General features: G+C 39.3%; 1 long non-coding RNA gene across 1 annotated transcript; it reads right to left on the bottom strand.

The window, feature by feature from the left end:
• Window positions 1-254: 254 nt before the first annotated feature.
• LOC127575081 (uncharacterized) lies at window positions 255-15,530 on the bottom strand. The gene is made up of 3 exons (XR_007957004.1): window positions 15,319-15,530; window positions 829-882; window positions 255-394 (listed from the first exon to the last, which is right to left on the bottom strand). It is a non-coding gene; the product is annotated as an uncharacterized LOC127575081 (long non-coding RNA).
• Window positions 15,531-17,441: the final 1,911 nt, after the last annotated feature.

Genomic DNA, 17,441 nt, shown 5'->3' with positions numbered 1-17,441 from the left:
GGAATCCATTAACTGAAAGAGAAGTGGATACATAATCCATAAAGATTTGGAAAAGGCAATTGGTTAAAAATTTGAAAAATAAGCATTTAAAAGGATACAAATAAAGTTGGAGGACTGAGGAATGGGACCTAGTAAATAAATCCCTCAAGTAATTTGGCACAAGCACAAAGGGCAATTGCAACATTATATGGTTTAATATTCTATGAAATGATGTGACATGAACTTTCTGACTGTGTTTCCAAACTTACCTTTCAGGCAGTTGCTTGGCAGGTCATGAAACCTGTGTCCATGATCACATCCCTTTAATCAGATCCACCCCTACTGGAGAATCAGTTTGCTCTTCAAGATTAACTTTTGGAGAAGGGGCAGTGTAAAAGCAAGAGGATTTCTCTACCTGTTGGAATGAAGTATATTATATGTTAGATGCTCTGAGTCTGCATCGATTCACAAAGAAAATACTTTTGTACTGCTGCCTAAGATGAGCTTCTACCTCTTTGTTTTCTCATGATGGATGATAATATTGTGGGAGTTAACTGTTTTCAAAGTCTAAAGCATTGGAATATTTATCAAACATTAAAGCTTTAAAAGGCTGAGAAGTTACAGACATTGTTAAAAGAGGCAGGATGAAGACCTACAAGATAAATAAGGAATCCTAGTTTTACAGTATATGTTGCATACAAAATGAAGCAATTTTACATAAATGCTAATGTTGCAGTTAGAATAGTGCTTGTGACAAAGATCAATAATTTTTTAGATATTAAGGGAATTGAGGAAAATCTGGTTAGGACAGGAAAGGGGTGCTGAGGTTAAAAGAAAAATCAGTCATACCTTAATGATTGGCAGAGCAGACATGATGACCTACTCCTGCTTTTATTTCTTGTTCTTTCATTTTCCAAGGAAAGTTAACCAAGACAAATGTTAAAAAGACAGCAGGTTAGATGGAAGTTCTAAAAGTATCAAGTTAAATATCACAATGGTGAGCCATTCACTTCTCTATCAATTTGAGTGATTGAGAGAGAACTTGAATGAAGATGACCTCTATTTTATGAAAGGATTGGGCTATTTATACCTTTATATGGCTCTCATAGATTTATCACCTTCAGCTGATTTCAGGGGAGATATTTGAAAACAACTTATAAAGTTATTTAAAACTATTAAGAACTATCAAAATAATAAAAGTTAAATTTAAAGTACCTTCAAGTACTAGAAACTAATAAAGTAATTTAAATGAATGCTGTCACCATATGTACCCTGCTGTGTTGGCATGGAGCCAAGGGGCTGGATATGAAGTGCATCTTACCCCTCACCACAGTACATAACTGTTCTGCGACTGGAGGGTGGGCTTGCAGGTTTTAATGCACAGGCAGAGTTGGTCCATCAGGATGTTGCCTGTGGTTCTTTACAGAACTGCCCACTAGAGCTAAGTATAATTTATCTCTTTAGCTATCCTCATCTTTGTTCATTAAGAGGTGAAATATCCTAAAATATGACAAAATATTAAAGTATAAATATGTTTCAAATATTATACACTAAAATAACCATGCATTGAAAATTTAAAGTGTACAGCACAAAAATGTATCAATTTATCCAAAACATAACATGTGAAGGAAAGGCACAACAAAGTTTTGCAAGTGTATACACATGGATTTGGGCAAAAAAAAATTGTGTACACTTGCAAAAACAATTGTTCACTGAAGCAATCAAAGAAGTTAATATGGCTGCTGTCCAAATTTCTTCTGAACATCCTTTGCTTTGAAGCAGTGGGGAGAAGCCCTTCCGTACTTTTTTTTTGGGGAGGGTGGAAGTACTTTAATTTTAATGTTAGATGTTTGTTTTTTGAAGCATCAAGCCAGTTAGGTTTCATGTCATGGAAATGTAAGAGTAAAACCTTAGGAAATAGCTCCTCCAACTGTTCATTTAGAGTATTGTGTTATACACAGGAGATTGGCGTGAGTAAACATATTTGAATCAGTTATTCCATATCATCCCTCCAAGCACAGACACTATGTGTGTAAGGAATAGATCTTATTTATGATTCAGTTTAAGTAGTTTAATTTGGATCATATATCTTTGTACTTCAGTTTGGTGAATAAACCAAAACATTACAGATATTAATCATTATACTACCATTATTGTTCAACTCTCAACAACTGCTATGAATACATCCCAGTCTCACTTATGCCATTACTTCACAAACTTTTCATTCCTCTTCTCTTGAGCTCAGGACTGGGATATATGACTATCCAATATGTAAATTTGGACAAGTGTATAGTCCAACTTTGTAAACTTCTAATAATGTACAAATTACAGATGGTGGACATCTAATGAACTGTGCTCGTCCATTTTTCTTTTCACGTCCCAAATTCACATTCTTGCCAAATCTTTTAATGCTTTCAATCTCTAGAAATAAAGCTAATTGCTCTATTGTTGCATCCTCTTTGAATAATCTTCTCCAGGAATTTATTCTACTACTGTTAGGATGAGTCAGAGACAGAGACAGAATTAGAGACAAAGACAGAAAGAAAGTAAAACACACAGTTGTAAGCATCCACAGCAGAATACACAGCACACAAAATGAGCTGGAGACCTGCACACTCTCCAGATCCACAACTGAAAACTATTAGATTTTTGTCTTCTAGGGGTTGTTGTATGATCTCGAGACTGCAAAGTTCAGTGGACCACTGGGAACCTGCATTTTAGGAGGGGCTTAGCTTCAAGCACCTGGTTTACAGGTGGCTCAACAAAATAAATTAGTTCCTGAGGTCTGATTGACTTGCATGTCATATTTTTTTGGATCCACTACATTCGTTTTTGTTTAAACCAGCATTTCATGCACACAGGTCAAGAAACTTAATTTGCAATCTATCACATGGTATATTCCTTAAAATATTTTAGCATGCATATTATGATAATCCTGTTTATATTCCTTTGTGCCTTCAAATGTATGAGTGACTTTGCATAGTAAATTGCAGTCATAAGAATCAATGTCTTGGCCTTATGCACAGGCTTTTGTGCAGGGTTTGTGCCAACCTCTTACTCCGTGTATGAGCCAGTTTTACAGAGGGAAGAACTCCAACACACATTTTAACTGCTTGACAGCCTTGCAGCAATTCTTGGATTTGCCAATAGATTGTGACTAGTGAGATGATGACATCACATAATTAGTTCCTCTATCTAGGCATCTCTTGCAAGTTGTACTGATTTAAATTGTGTGTTGCTAGGATGTCTGATTATTCAAATATTGCAAACAATTCCTTGTGTTCTTTCACAACATCCTGCCTTGCTGGTGAAGAGAGGCTAGCTGCTTTTGTGAAATTGCTGCACTAATCCCATGTAAGCAGGGTGTAGCTGCATAGCTCACAAAAATCAGCCCAATATTCACCAAGGCCAAACATTCAACATTCACATACTATAGCAATGGTATCTTACTTTGAGGATTTTGATGAGCTTAATAGATATTAAACCTCACAATATTTGAGCTTTGTTGACATCTTAGCCCAATATAGCCTGTTAGAAACCAACTTGTGTCATTGCACTGTCATTGCATCTGGCACTGTCCTCAAAATCTCTAAGCAGTTTTCTGATACCCAGCAGATACAGAAGAAACATACTCAGATATTGAGCAGGCCCAAGCAGCTGCTGTTCTTTTCTATCAATCAGCGATGATCGTCCAAAACTGTTTTAACTCAAGTGTCTCTATAAAACCAAAAATTATCAAGTCTTCTGTAAAGACCTCTATCCCTTTTAGTTCTTTCATGAGCTCATGCAAGCTGCATTGGAAAGATTTCTAACACAGAATTAATCTCAAATACTATAATCTTCCTGTGATAAAAACGAAAGTGTTTACAGAATCTATCTAGATATGGTGATTGTTACTGAGAATCACACCACAGACACTGAGATTCCCGAAGGCTTCAATGAAATGCAAGATGTATTTTCAGTTATGGTCCTGCTTGATTGCTTTGTTTGAGTGTTTGGGATCTAAACAAGGGTGTAGGGTACCATTTTCTTTAGCAAAACTACCAGCACACTAATCATTGGGGTTGCTGTTGTTATAGGAATAATAATGTTCTGACCTGAGCTCCTGCTACATCAAATCTCATCATCATTAATTAATCAATTATTCATCAATTTATCCAATACCTTTACAGAAAAATTAAGGATGTTTCTGGATTACATGTTCCTTGTTCCATGGCTTATAGATGTTAACTGTGTTGAATGGTGCACCAAAAAACAGTCTGGCCCTCCTCTGGACAACCTAAAATAGGTCTTAAAATGTAACTGAGCAGAATAGAGTTCACAGAAATGCAAAAACAAAATGGTGCTGTGTTGTTGAAAATCTGGCCTGAAAAATGACGGTTTTCTGTGAGTAAAAAAGAGTGACGTTTTATGATCCCCACTTTTCCTAAAACTGTACTATCTGAAGGGCCAACAGGCAAAAGCGCATTTTTTTGTTCTCATAAAGATCCCTCTCCTCTTGAAATCTCAAAAACAACCTCACACGTGTACCTTGACTGCTTTGGAAGGTCAGGGTCACGGTCGTATTCACTTCCCTAGCCTTGGGATCATCTGAAACTGCTACTGCTAATCTCTGCCACAGCTTACTGCTGATTAAGGGTGATCACCCAAACTCCATACTCATCCTTTTGGCATTTGCAAAGTGCAGGCATTCAAAAAAATGAATTAATGCCTTCTCAGAGACCTCTCGGGCAATTTCTTGACTCTGGAGGAACTTCATGATTATTTTGCACAAAATATGCCTCCAATGGTAATTCACCAGGCTGTTAAGATCCCTCGGATTCCTGGAAACATTCTCCCTACTACCTTGACTCATTGCAGTATCCATTCATTTAGTAGTAATACCCCAACACAGCTGGAAAAGTGCTGTTTGTATTGTGATATGTCTCTTTAAAACCTGCCTTGAAAGACTGTACTGGTGCTGATGCAATGCAATAACAGCCAGCACTTGCAATTCATCACTTGGGAACATGGTGCTGAAACCAGTAATGTTAGTTCCGGTTCTGACATTTGAGGTTGTGTTCTTTATGTAACTATCAGGAATGATGTTAGAATACCCCACACCCCGATTTAATACTTAAAATAAAACAAAGGTATGGAGGAATTTTGAGTGTCCTGAGGAACGTGCTATATTTTCAACAACATATATTGTCAAATCTGAAACGATAGTTAAACACACAATTTTCTGACTCAAAGACAGGAACCCTACCAATTCATTCAAAGTGACATTTGATATTTGACATTGAAGGGAAAAAAGGGTTCCAGATTGTTCCATTCTTCATCTGCCAACCTACATTGCGTCAGCAACATGTTAATGTGGATGGCATCCCGAGCTAACATTAGGCAGAATGTGCTGGAAAAGTAATCACCTATGGAAAGAGAAACAAAGTTAACATTTCAGGTTGAAGATCGTCCTTTGTCAGAACTTGATGTATTTCTCCCCTCCCCAGCTCATTCACAGATTAAATCTACTATGTCAGACTCAGTTTGCACAGAATTTTGGATTATAAAAAATACAACCAAGAATAGGCCATAAGGTGCCTAAGCTTGCTCTGCCATCCAGTAAGATTATGACTTATCTTATACTCGGTCTACTTTTCCCCACTTCCTTTGTTTCACTGAAGTGTCCAAGAATCAATTTAAGCCTTGCACATATCAGGAAGACCTCAAGTCTCCCTGATAGCTACATCTGTGGGAGGTGCATCCAGGGGACCATGTTAGGGAACTGGAGTTGCAGCTGGATGACCTTCGGCTCATATGGGAGAATGAGGAGGTGATAGGTAAAAGCTAAAGGGAGGTAGACACACCTAGGTTGCAGGAGGCAGGTAGCTGGGTGACTATCAAGAGGGGGGAGGGAAATAGGCAGATAGTGCAGAGTACCCCTGTGGCTGTTGGCCTCAATAACAGGTATACTGCTTTGGATACTGTTGGGGGGGGGGGGGGGGGAAACGATCTAACAGGGGAAAGCCGCAGTGGTCAGGTCGCTGGCACTGAGTCTGGCTCTGTGGCTCAGAAGGGAAGTGGGGAGAAGAGGAGAGCAATAGTGATATTAGAGGAGCAGACTGGAGATTCTATGGATGTGAAAGAGACACCTGGATGATATGTTACCTCCCAGGTGCCAGGGTCAGGGATGGCTCAGATTGGGTCCACAGCATTCAAAAGGGGGATGGTGAGCAGCCAGAAGTTGTGGTACACATTGGTACCAATGACGTAGGTAGGAAAAAGGATGAGGTCCTGAAAAGTGAATATAGGGAGCTAGGTAGGAAGCTGAAAAGCAGGACCTCAAGGGTTGTAATCTCTGGATTGCTGCCTGTGCCATGCGCCAGTGAGGATAAGAATAAGTTGATTTGGCAGATGAATGTGTGGCTGAGAAATTGGTGCAGGTGGCAGGGTTTCAGATTTGTGGATCATTGGGATCTCTTCTGGGGAAGGTATGACCTGTACAAAAGGGATGGGTTACACCTAAACTAGAGGGGGACCAATATCCTTGCGGGTCGGTTTGCTAGACCTGCTGTGGAGGGTTTAAACTAATTTGGCAGGGGGATGGGAACCCAAGTGATAGGTCAGAGGATGGGTCAGTTGGTGTACAGGTTGATGTAGTGTGTAGAGAGACTGTGAGGAAGGATAAGCAGTTGACAGGGCAAAATTGCAGTCAGTTGGATGGGTTGAAGTGTGACTATTTTAATGAAAGAAGTATCAGGAACAAGGGTGATGAACTTAGAGCATGGGTCAGTACATGGAACTATGACGTTGTGGCCATTACAGAGACTTGGCTGTCACAAGGGCAGGAATGGCTGCTGGATGTTCCGGGGTTTAGATGTTTCAAAAGGGACAGGGAGGGAGGTAAAAGAGGTGGGGGAGTGGCATTGCTCATCAGGGATAGTATCACAGCTACAGAAAGGGAGGACGTCCTGGAGCGATCGTCTAGTGAGTCAGTGTGGGAGGAGGTCAGAAATAGGAAGGGAGCAATCACTCTAATGGGAGTATTCTACAGACCCCCCCAGTAGCAGCAGAGATACTGAGGAGCAGATCGGGAGGCAGAGTTTGGAAAGGTGCAAATATAACAAGGTTGTTGTCATGGGTGTTTCAATTTCTCTGATATTGATTGGCACCTCCTTAGTGTAAAAGGTTTGGATGGGGCAGAATTTGTTAGGTGTGTCCAGGAAGGATTCCTGACACAATATGTAGACAGGCTGACTAGAGGAGAGGCCATTCTGGATTTGGTACTAGGCAATGAACCTGGTCATGTGTCAGATCTCTCGATGAGTGAGCATTTCAGAGATAATGACCACAACTCCCTGACCTTTACCCTTGCCTTGGAGAGGGATAGGAGCAGACAATATGGGGAAGTATTTAATTGGGAGAGGGGGAATTATGATGCTATTAGGCAGGAACTTGGGAGTGTAAATTGGGAGCAGATGTACTCAGGGAAATGCACAATGGAAATGTGGAGGTTGTTTAGAGATCACTTGCAGGGGGTTCTGGATAGGTTTGTCCCATTGAGGCAGGAAAAGGATAGTAGGGTGAAGGAACTGTGGTTGACAAGAGATGTGGAATATCTAGTGAAGAGGAAGAAAGAAGCTTACTTAAGGTTTAGGAAGCAAGGATCAGACAGGGCTCTAGAGAGTTACAATGTAGCCAGGAAAAAGCTTAAGAATGGACTTAAGAGAGCTAGAAGGAGGCAGGAGAAGGCCTTGATGAGAAAGCCCCAAGGCGTTCTACTCATATGTGAAGAACATGAGGATGACTAGAGTGAAGGTAAGACCAATTAGGGATAGAGGAGGAAATGTGCCTGGAGTCGGAGGAGGTAGGGAATTTCCTTAATGAATACTTTGCTTCAGTATTCACCTGCAAGAGAGACTTTGACATTTGTGAGGACAGCATAAAACAGGCCGATAAGCTAGAACATGTCGACGTTAAGATGGAGGATGTGCTGGAACTTTTGAAAAACATTAGGATAGTTAAGTCTCTGGGGCCGGATGGGATGTATCCCAGGATACTATGGGAAGCGAGGGAAGAGATTTCTGAGCCCTTGGCGATGATCTTTGCATCCTCACTGGCCACAGGAGTAGTACCAGATGATTGGAGGGTGGCAAATGTTATTCCTTTGTTTAAGAAAGGGAGTAGGGATAACCCTGGGAATTATAGACCAATGAGTCTTACTTCAGTGGTGGGCAAATTATTGGAAAAGACTCTTAAGGACAGGATTTAGGAGCATTTGGAGATACATAGTCTGATTAGAGACAGTCAGCATGGCTTTGTGAGGAGCAGGTTGTGCCTCAGGACCCTGATTGAATTCTTTGAGGATGTGACAAAGCACATTGATGAGGGTAGAGCAGTGGACGTGGTGTCCATGGATTTTAGTAAGGCGTCTGATAAGGTTCCTCATGATAGGCTCATTCAGAAGGTTGGCAGGCATGGGATCCAGGGAAACTTGGCTGTGTGGATATGGAATTGGCTTGCTCATAGAAGGCGGAGGGTGGTTGTAGATGCAACATATTCTGCCTGAAGTTCAGTAAACAATGGTGTTCTGCAGGGATCTGTTCTGAGACCCCTACTCTTTGTAATTTTTATAAATACTTGGATGAGGAAGTGGAAAGGTGGATTAGTAAGTTTGCTGATGACACAAAGGTTGGTGGTGTTGTGGATAGTGTAAAAGGTTGTCGAGAGTTACAACAGGATACTGATAGGATGCAAAGCTGGGCTGAGAAGTGGCAGATGGAATTCAACCTGGAAAAGTGTGAGGTGATACACTTTGGAAGGTTGAACTTGAAGGCAGAATACAGGGTTAATGGCAAGATTCTTAGCAGTGTGGAGGAACAGAGGGATGTTGGGGTCCAAGTCCATAGATCCCTCAAAGTTGCCGCGCAAGTTGATAGGGTTGTTAAGAAGGCATATGGCATGTTGGCCTTCATTAGTCAGGAGATTGAGTTCAAGATCCGCGAGGTAATGTTGCAGCTCTATAAAACACTGGTTAGACCACACTTAGAATATTGTGTTCAGTTCTGGTCACCTCACTATAGGAAGGATGTGGAAACTTTAGAGAGGATGCAGAGGAGATTTACCAGGATGCTACCTGGATTGGAGAGCATGTCTTATGAGGATAGGTTTGAGTGATCTAGGGCTTTTCTCTTTGGAGTGAAGGAGGATGAGAGGTGACCTGATAGAGGTGTACAAGATGATAAGAGGCATAGATCAAGTGGACAGCCAGAAACTTCTTCCCAGGGTGGAAATGGCTAACATGAGGGGCATAATTTTAAGGTGATTGGAGGAAAGTACAGGGGGGATATCAGAGGAAAGTTCTTTTTTTTTTACACAGACAGTGGGTGGTGCGTGGAACGTGCTGCCAGGGGTGCTGGTAGAGGCAGATACATTAGGGACATTCAAGAGACTCTTAGATAGGCACGTGAATGATTGAAAAATGGAGTGGTATGTGGGGGAGAATGGTTAGATTGATCTTAGAGTAGGTTAAAACGTTGGCACAACATCATAGGCTGAAGGGCCTGTATTGTGCTGCAATGTTCTATATGTTCATTGACTGAGTATCCACAGCCTTCCAAGACAGAGAATTCCAAAGATTTATAAACCCTTACAAAAAGAAATTTCTCTTTATCTTGGGCCAAAATGGTTGTTCCCTTGTTCTAAGTATATGCCCACTCATGGCATACTTATCAGCTACAGAAGACATTTACCTTTCCAATCAATCTTAGAAACTTATAAATAAAAAAACCTGCAGATGCTGAAAATCTGAAATAAAAACCAGAAGATGCTATCTTCAACCTGAAAATGCTGTCTGTTTCTCTTTTCATAGGTGCTGTCTGACCTGCTGAGTTCTTCCATCATGTTCTGTTTTAATCTCAGAAACCTCTCTTGGTGAGATATTGCAGTCCTTATGGATTCCAAAAACTAGTTGGTGGAATTCTGGTGAATGGCATCAGCTTAAATGCTTGGCATGATTTTGATGGGAAATTGGTATTAAATTGAATTGTGTGTGAAAGTGAAGAAGCCCATCTGAACTAAGTGAGATGCATTAGGAGGCAGCATCTCTATGAACAGAGCCTAGCTGGCGAAGGTGAAGTATCTCTGCACCAGACTTCAGATAATAAGTTCCTTGGGGGAATGAATGTTAAAATGAAGACAAATCATGTTTTATGAAGAAGAATTGGACATGATAAATCAACCTTAATTAAATTAGACATAAAGATGTTACTTTCATGATTGTAAACTTGCTTGTTACTATCAGAAGACCATCACAACAATACAGCCTGAAAGCATCTATAACTGAGTATTACAATGTTAAATCTTTTCCCATTAACAGAATTAATAAAACAAAAGGCATTTCCCTTTTTTTTTGGTATTGATGACCCAGAACACTTGTTTTGCTTTCATCATTTCCCCATAACCATTTGTTTAGAACGTCTGTAGCATCACAAATGTGTATTGTAAAACCATCCTCTCACACAGTCTAACTTTGGAAATCATCTGCATAAAAATTACTACAACAAAAAACTAGAGCAAAAGTAAATTCCATTGAGAAATGTTTCCAGAAAGTGCTGCAATATTACAAGTTTTCTCTGAGACAAATGACTTATGTATTGAAAACAAATCTATGTTGTATCACTTATTTTAGCATTGAGAATCTACTGACAGGTTAATTCACACAGATATATGAAAATCCCAAAGAAGAAAGTAAACTTTAAAATTTTACCTATATTTAGACATCTTTAAATTCTTCCAACACTAAAATATACCCTGCAGAATTGTTTACAGAATTTAAAAGCATCACAGTGCTCCAAATGAACACTGCACTATGCAATGTTACACTACAGAATTGCTTCAGTTTAATTTTTAGCCAGTTGCTGAATTTAACCTTCATTTTCATTCTGCAGATTGAGGAAACAGTTTGATGGTTATATTTATTTTATACGCAATCCAGCGTGAAGAAAAAATTAAGAACAAAAAATTACATTTTGTTTAATCTTATAAAATGCCAGATACCTGGATTAGATTACAATACAACTCTGTCTTCCCTCATTTATTCTTTGCTCAGGAAAACTGCATTTCTATAACACCATTCACAGCTTTTAAAAACTATTCTACAATCAATTAACTGCTTTTGAACTGTAATCATACTTGGAAGCATGGCAGTCAAGCGTAAACAGCAAAGTCCCACAAACTGCAATGAAAGAAATGATCAGATGCTAGAGAGGTAAATATTGTCCAGAATACAGAACTCCAATTTCCTTTCCCCAATAAAAGCTATGTTTTTTTTACATTCATCTGAAAGGGCTCAATTTAACATCTAACCCAAAAGACAGAACTAAATTACAAAGGTAAGTTATGTGCTTACGTCTCAGAATGGGTTTTGAACCCACAGCATTCTGACACACAGGCTAAAGTACTAATAAGGCTAAAAACATATTGTACAGTCTGCATTTTTTAGGGATGGTGGTTGAAATGATCTGTGATTTTGAAACTGAAAAATATAGAGCAACTGGATGCTTTCATGTTCAGTTTATTTGGTTACCAGCTGCTATATCCGGCTTTGCCTAGATCATTATGCTGACAATTATGATGTTTGCATTTATTTCCATGCAATTGGGTTTTATAACACTCCTTGCAAATGAAATAAAATCTAACTTAAATATGTAATTATTCCATGAATAATATAATTAGATGTTACAATTATGTAGTTTAACTCAACTTACCAATACCACTGAAAATAAAAATGTATTCAAAAATTATATTTAATCCTGTTCTCATTAAGCAGGTGTAAATTTACGATTTCAATGTTGAAGTGCTTCAGGATACACTATATTTCTTGCTTTTGAATCTGGTGTAAAAATATACAGATTATTTTTATCTCCAACTCTGGAGCAACCAACATGTAGCTGACCATAGGAAAACTTTTGAGTTTAGGGATTAAGGCCAACAACTTTTCGTGATTATCCTTGCGCCTTGTTAATGCTCATAGCAAAACTAAGATGAATGGGGAACTTAAGTTGATTGAATTGAAAAGGTAGATCAAATGTGATAATTGGTATCTGGGAGATGAAGACGTTTTCTCCAACAGCACTACCAGTCATTATTGTACCAATTACACGTGGTAGTAATTTTCGAACTGATAAGCTTGTGCCATTGCACAGCATTGGTAGATCCAAGATCCTGAGTAGCATGATTGGAGCTCCTTCTTTTAGTTCAAGATTATGTGATAGCACACCAGGTGGTGACCGAGAGTTTTAAAAATTCAACAGGAAGGTGTATAGCCTCATCAATGTCTGTCACACTGTCAAAAGATTTATATTGTACAGGTTGTCCAGGAAGCTTCAAAAGCATGTCTTTATTCATGGCCTGCATTGCATCATGTTTGGTGCTAAAATTGCTCTTTCATGAAACCATTGGCAATTCAAATAATGTCAAGTGACATTTGGGAAAACAGCTTGCATCAGATCATGAAGTGATGTAACAATCTGGCCCAAGCTTTTCCTCTTAATCATTCCTGCTGAGTCTTCATGTTTAATTTCCTCATTTCCTAATCTAAGTAAATTCGAAGCAAACTCTCTTGCAGATGGATGGCCTGTCAAATATGCTTGCATATTGGTTTTCAAATGTTAACATTTTCCCAATTATATGATGTTTTAATACTGATTTTCAATTCACCTGCTTTAGTAGCTCGTGGAATTACTGGTAGCAATTTTGCAAAAATCTTCAGCTTCTAAAGTAACTCCTCCCAATAATTTATTATGGTGACTAAGATCTTGTGTTGTGCGATCTAATGTTTTGATGGCTGCTTTGTGAGACATCGTACATTCATCCCAGCCAATAAATTTTACAATCTTTTAGAATCTTTGCCCTTGCAGTTCTCCAACCAATGTTACATGTCGAAACCTCCACATTTTTCAAATTTAAAGGAAGCTTAAAAGCCTAATGTGAAGTTTTCCCATCAGAATTGTTGAAGCAATGCCTGATGGTGCCTCCTATGGGTTTTTTTTATATAAACCAGGAGTGTAGTGCACATCCTTGTGCTAAAACTAACACATCAAAATTTCAGATTTCTAGGTTGTTTTGTTACTGAGCTATGCACGGGACACGTAGACATTCTATTTTATTACATATCTATAGAATGTGTTATTCAGGAGCACAGTTTTTCTTTAGTTCCAGGTCCCCTTATTTTTGCTATTGTGGATGCAGCATCAACTTATAGTCCGCAATGATTCATGAAGTCTTTTCATGGCAACTAAAAGACAAGAGACAATTCCTTTCCACTTTCATCCACAGATTCAGTGATTCCAATAATTTGGAGAAGGTGGTGCAAAGAGGTAACTTGCGCTTCTGGAAAGAATTAGATAGCAGCAGAACCAAAGAACTTACAATAAGTGCTTTATTAGCTTTCGCTAGTGGGAGTGAGAAAATACAGAGACAGAGTAACCATGTAACTCTAACTCTATACCGAGACCCACTCAAAGAAGGCTCGGCTACAGTGTATTTTTATACCCTTTTTCGTGGGAACGCTAGGTGAGAAACTACTCTTTCGAACATAACAAGATATAGGTATAAAAACTACTTCTTCCCACTTGCACCTGCTATTAAAACTAGACATAACTAAATCGCACCATAATGAGATCATTCTTTACCTTGAAAATCCTTTCACAGTGAGAACCGTACTAAAAAAAAGCATACTATTAACCCTTACACTGCCAGTCGTTAACCCTTGTGTTCCCAGCTATCTTTCACACACTTATTTTTAATCCTTTAAATCAAAGCCTTACAATCTGCAAAATTGATTTAATAAAATTACAGCCTTGTGTATGACAAGCAACTAAAGTAGTGCTTTTCAGAGAGGATACTGTTAAGGGTTCAAAATCATGAAGGGTCTCCACGGGGTAAATAAGGAGAAACTGTTTCCAGTAGTATGAGTATTGGTAACTGGGGAATTCAGATTTATAGAAATTTGAGGGACTTCTTGAAAACATGAGAGAAAAATATTTGCAAGGAATTTAATCTGCTCTAGGATCCTGTGCCTGAAAGGATGAGATGCTGCTTCTATTATAACTTTCATGGGAAATTGGATAAATACTTGAAGGGGAAATACAACAGGGCTATGGAAGGAGAGCAATTAATGGGACTAATTGGCTTGTTCTTTCAAATAACTGCTGGAGGCAATGTGGACTGAATGTTTTCCTACTGTTCTCTTCCTTTCCATCACTGACTCATGAGATTTGATGTACTCAATTTCTCAAATAGTATTTGAGCAGTTCGTTCATGCAAATAGTTATTATTTTGCAGTAGTAATGCCAATATTCCTCAGAAGGCAGCTAGTTTCAGAGAAAATTCTAAAATACCAAAGGAAGTATGATGAATTATCAAAGAAAAATGAGAAATAAATTAAATTCATAATCATTCACTTTAGAATGCTTGCATATTTGTGAATATATTAATGTCCTGTAATCTTTTCCACCTAATACGGACAAAGCAAGGAGGCAGGTATTCCAAATGCTCCAGATATTTGGTTGAGTGTTTATTAAATGATGGTCTATATCAAGTTTTAAGATATCTGAAGGGGTAACTACTCAGTGTAGCGGTTAGCATAACACTTTACAGCGCCAGAGACCCGGGTTCAATTTCGGCCACTGTCTGTAAGGAGTTTCTATGTTATCCCCGTGTCTGCATGGGTTTCCTCTGGGTGCTTTGGTTTCCTCCCACATTCCAAAGACGTACGGGTTAGGAAGTTGTGGGCATGCTATGTTGGCGCCAGAAGCATGGCAACACTTGCGGGCTGCTCCCAGAACCCCCTACGCAAAAGATGTATTTCACTGTGTGTTTCGATGTACATGTGACTAATAAAGATCTTATCTTGTATCTTGTAAGACCATTCAAAGTTTAGACAAAGGAACAGGCACTTTTGATCTATATCACTCTGGTTGGAGTTTATGTAGAAACCTACTTTAAACATTGTTTCCAAGAATCCAAATTCAAACAAATGGAGTCACTAACTGTTTTGGAGGCCAATTTCTCTATCAAGTCTGCTTAAGTCCAGAACTTACCTTAGTTGTATTGGCCTGCTGAAATTCCCATTGGAAATGCTGGCCAAAGCATGGAAGATTCACCTCATTGCATCTTCGAAAGCCTGATTCCTTCCTCCCAGATCCCTTAGTACTTATTGGATGAACGCTTTATAATTTTACAGTTTTGAGATTGTCTCAAAGGAAAGTGAAAAATTTCTAACAAATTATATTAGATTCCTTGCACCAAACTCAGTGGCTTCACATCAAACAGAAACAAAACATCTTTGGCACTTACGTTGTGAGACTGTTGTCAAAACAGAAACAGGCAGATGTCGAGAGGCAGCACTGACTATAATATTAAGGATATGCTTTCGTTATCGCATTTTTTTTTCCAAACCCTGTCTCTGGGTAGCTTGCATCTTTCATCCATTCATCCAGGTTAGCATCGACTTCTTCAGTATTGACCAGAAGAGGCCTTTTTCTAACAGCTGGTGCAGGCATCAGAAAATAGTCACAGCTTTACAATATCAGGGTGTGTGCAGTTCTCAGCTATGATGAGTGCTGTGTAATCCACCCTGAAATATAAATAAAATGAGTTGCACAATGCTGATAGCCAAACCACAAAGTAATTATAGAACCATTTCCGTTTGTTTTGGATAGCCTGGATCGACATGCAATGAACTATGGAGATCTTCAACCACACATCAGGCAGAAACATTGAATCGCAATTAAATTCCAGATAGTTACCTCTGTTATCATAAATTTATAATATGTTGGACAACTTTGTTTGCACTCCAAACCTTTCTTGTTTTAGTTCTGGTTGTGGGTGGCTTGGCGATCATGTCTACTATCATTCTGCACTGCTGGGTTAGTATTTGCACACTATAATCTAGTGGAAGTGAGAGTTCCTCTATGATTGAAAGCAGAGAGAGAGCTGCATCATTCAATATGCGGGTAAAAAAAATCTAGGTTTGGAGAAATTCTGTCCTTATTGTAAATGTATAAAAATTTTAAAATAGGGTCAGTTGTTTTCCCCATCTAATGGTGGCACAGTAGCGCAGCAAGTACACCAAGCTTCAATACTTATCTCAGGTGCTGTCAGTGTGGAGTGTGCACATTCTCACTGAGATGGTGTGGGTTTTTCTCCAAGTGCTCAGGTTTCCTTCCACATCCCAAAAAAATGCAGGTTGATATGTTAATTGGCTACTGGAAGTTGTTCTCAGAGTGCAGTTGAATGATAGAATCTGGGAGGGTGTTGATGGAAATGTGGGGAGGTAATAAAGGTAGAAATAGGTTCTTGATGTTTGGTACAAACCAAGTGGGCTGAAGGACCTGTTTCCATGCTCTGTGCACTGCTTGAATAATTGAGGAGAGGCTAAAACAAAAGAGAGAGAGAGAGAGAGAGAGGGGGGGAGAGAACCCAGGAGCAACATCTCATCATCCATCCGAGCATGTTGCAGCTTTCCGAACCAAGTTACAGAATTCTCCAACTTTACATAACATACTCTTTCATCCCGTCTATCCAAGAAACATTTTTGCCTGTCACCCTTTTTGCTTTTCCTTTCTGTATATAGTCTGACCTGCTGGGCATGTCCTAGTGGGCCAGAATTACATTAGGAATAGATTAACAGTCATGGCGAATTAATCTGATCCTACCTGCCACATGACTTCACCCTATGGGAGAAATTCCCTGTTTCATCCATCACCCTCCCACACCTTCACAGCTCAGGCCTGATGAAAGGTCCTTCATCAGAAATGTTAACTGTTTCTCTTTTCACAGATGCTGCCTGACCTGCTGAGTTTTTCCAGGATTTTCCATTTTCTGTTTTTATATCCTGTTGCCTCAGTTTTTCTTATCATCCTTGTGTAAATCTGGCTTGTTGGGCTGGTCCTATGACTTACCATTAACAACACATTTCATAGATTCAGCAGCCTAATGTACTGGTAACAGCTGTCATTAAACCATTTCGACTCAACGTACCACAGACATGCAGGATTTTAAGCTGAAACGTCAACAATTCCTTTCCTCCCACAGACGTTGCTTGACCCTCTGAGTTCTTCCAGCAGATTGTTTTTTGCTCCAGATTCCAGTATCTGCAGACTCGTGTTAACACATGCATTTCCTTTGTTTATATCTCTCCCGCATCTTCTCTCCTACTGAAAAGTAACTTGTGCCTCTCTCCTTCCCAGTTCTGACAAAGGGACACAGACCAAAAACTTTGACTCTTTCCACAGATACCGTCTGACCTGCTGAATTTTCACAGCATTTTCTGTCCACAAGAAAGGTCTCGACTCGAAACGTCAACTGTCCATTTCCCTCCACAGATGCTACCTGACCCACTGAGTGCCTCCAGCGTCTTACTTGTTGCTCCAAATTCCAGGATCTGTAGTATCTTGTGTCTCTGTTTTAAAACAAGA

This window comes from Pristis pectinata, chromosome 10, assembly GCF_009764475.1.
Source record: "Pristis pectinata isolate sPriPec2 chromosome 10, sPriPec2.1.pri, whole genome shotgun sequence".
Taxonomy (NCBI): Eukaryota; Metazoa; Chordata; class Chondrichthyes; order Rhinopristiformes; family Pristidae; genus Pristis; species Pristis pectinata.
Note: the sequence above shows the minus strand (reverse complement) of the source record. Positions and strands in the feature narration are given on the sequence as shown.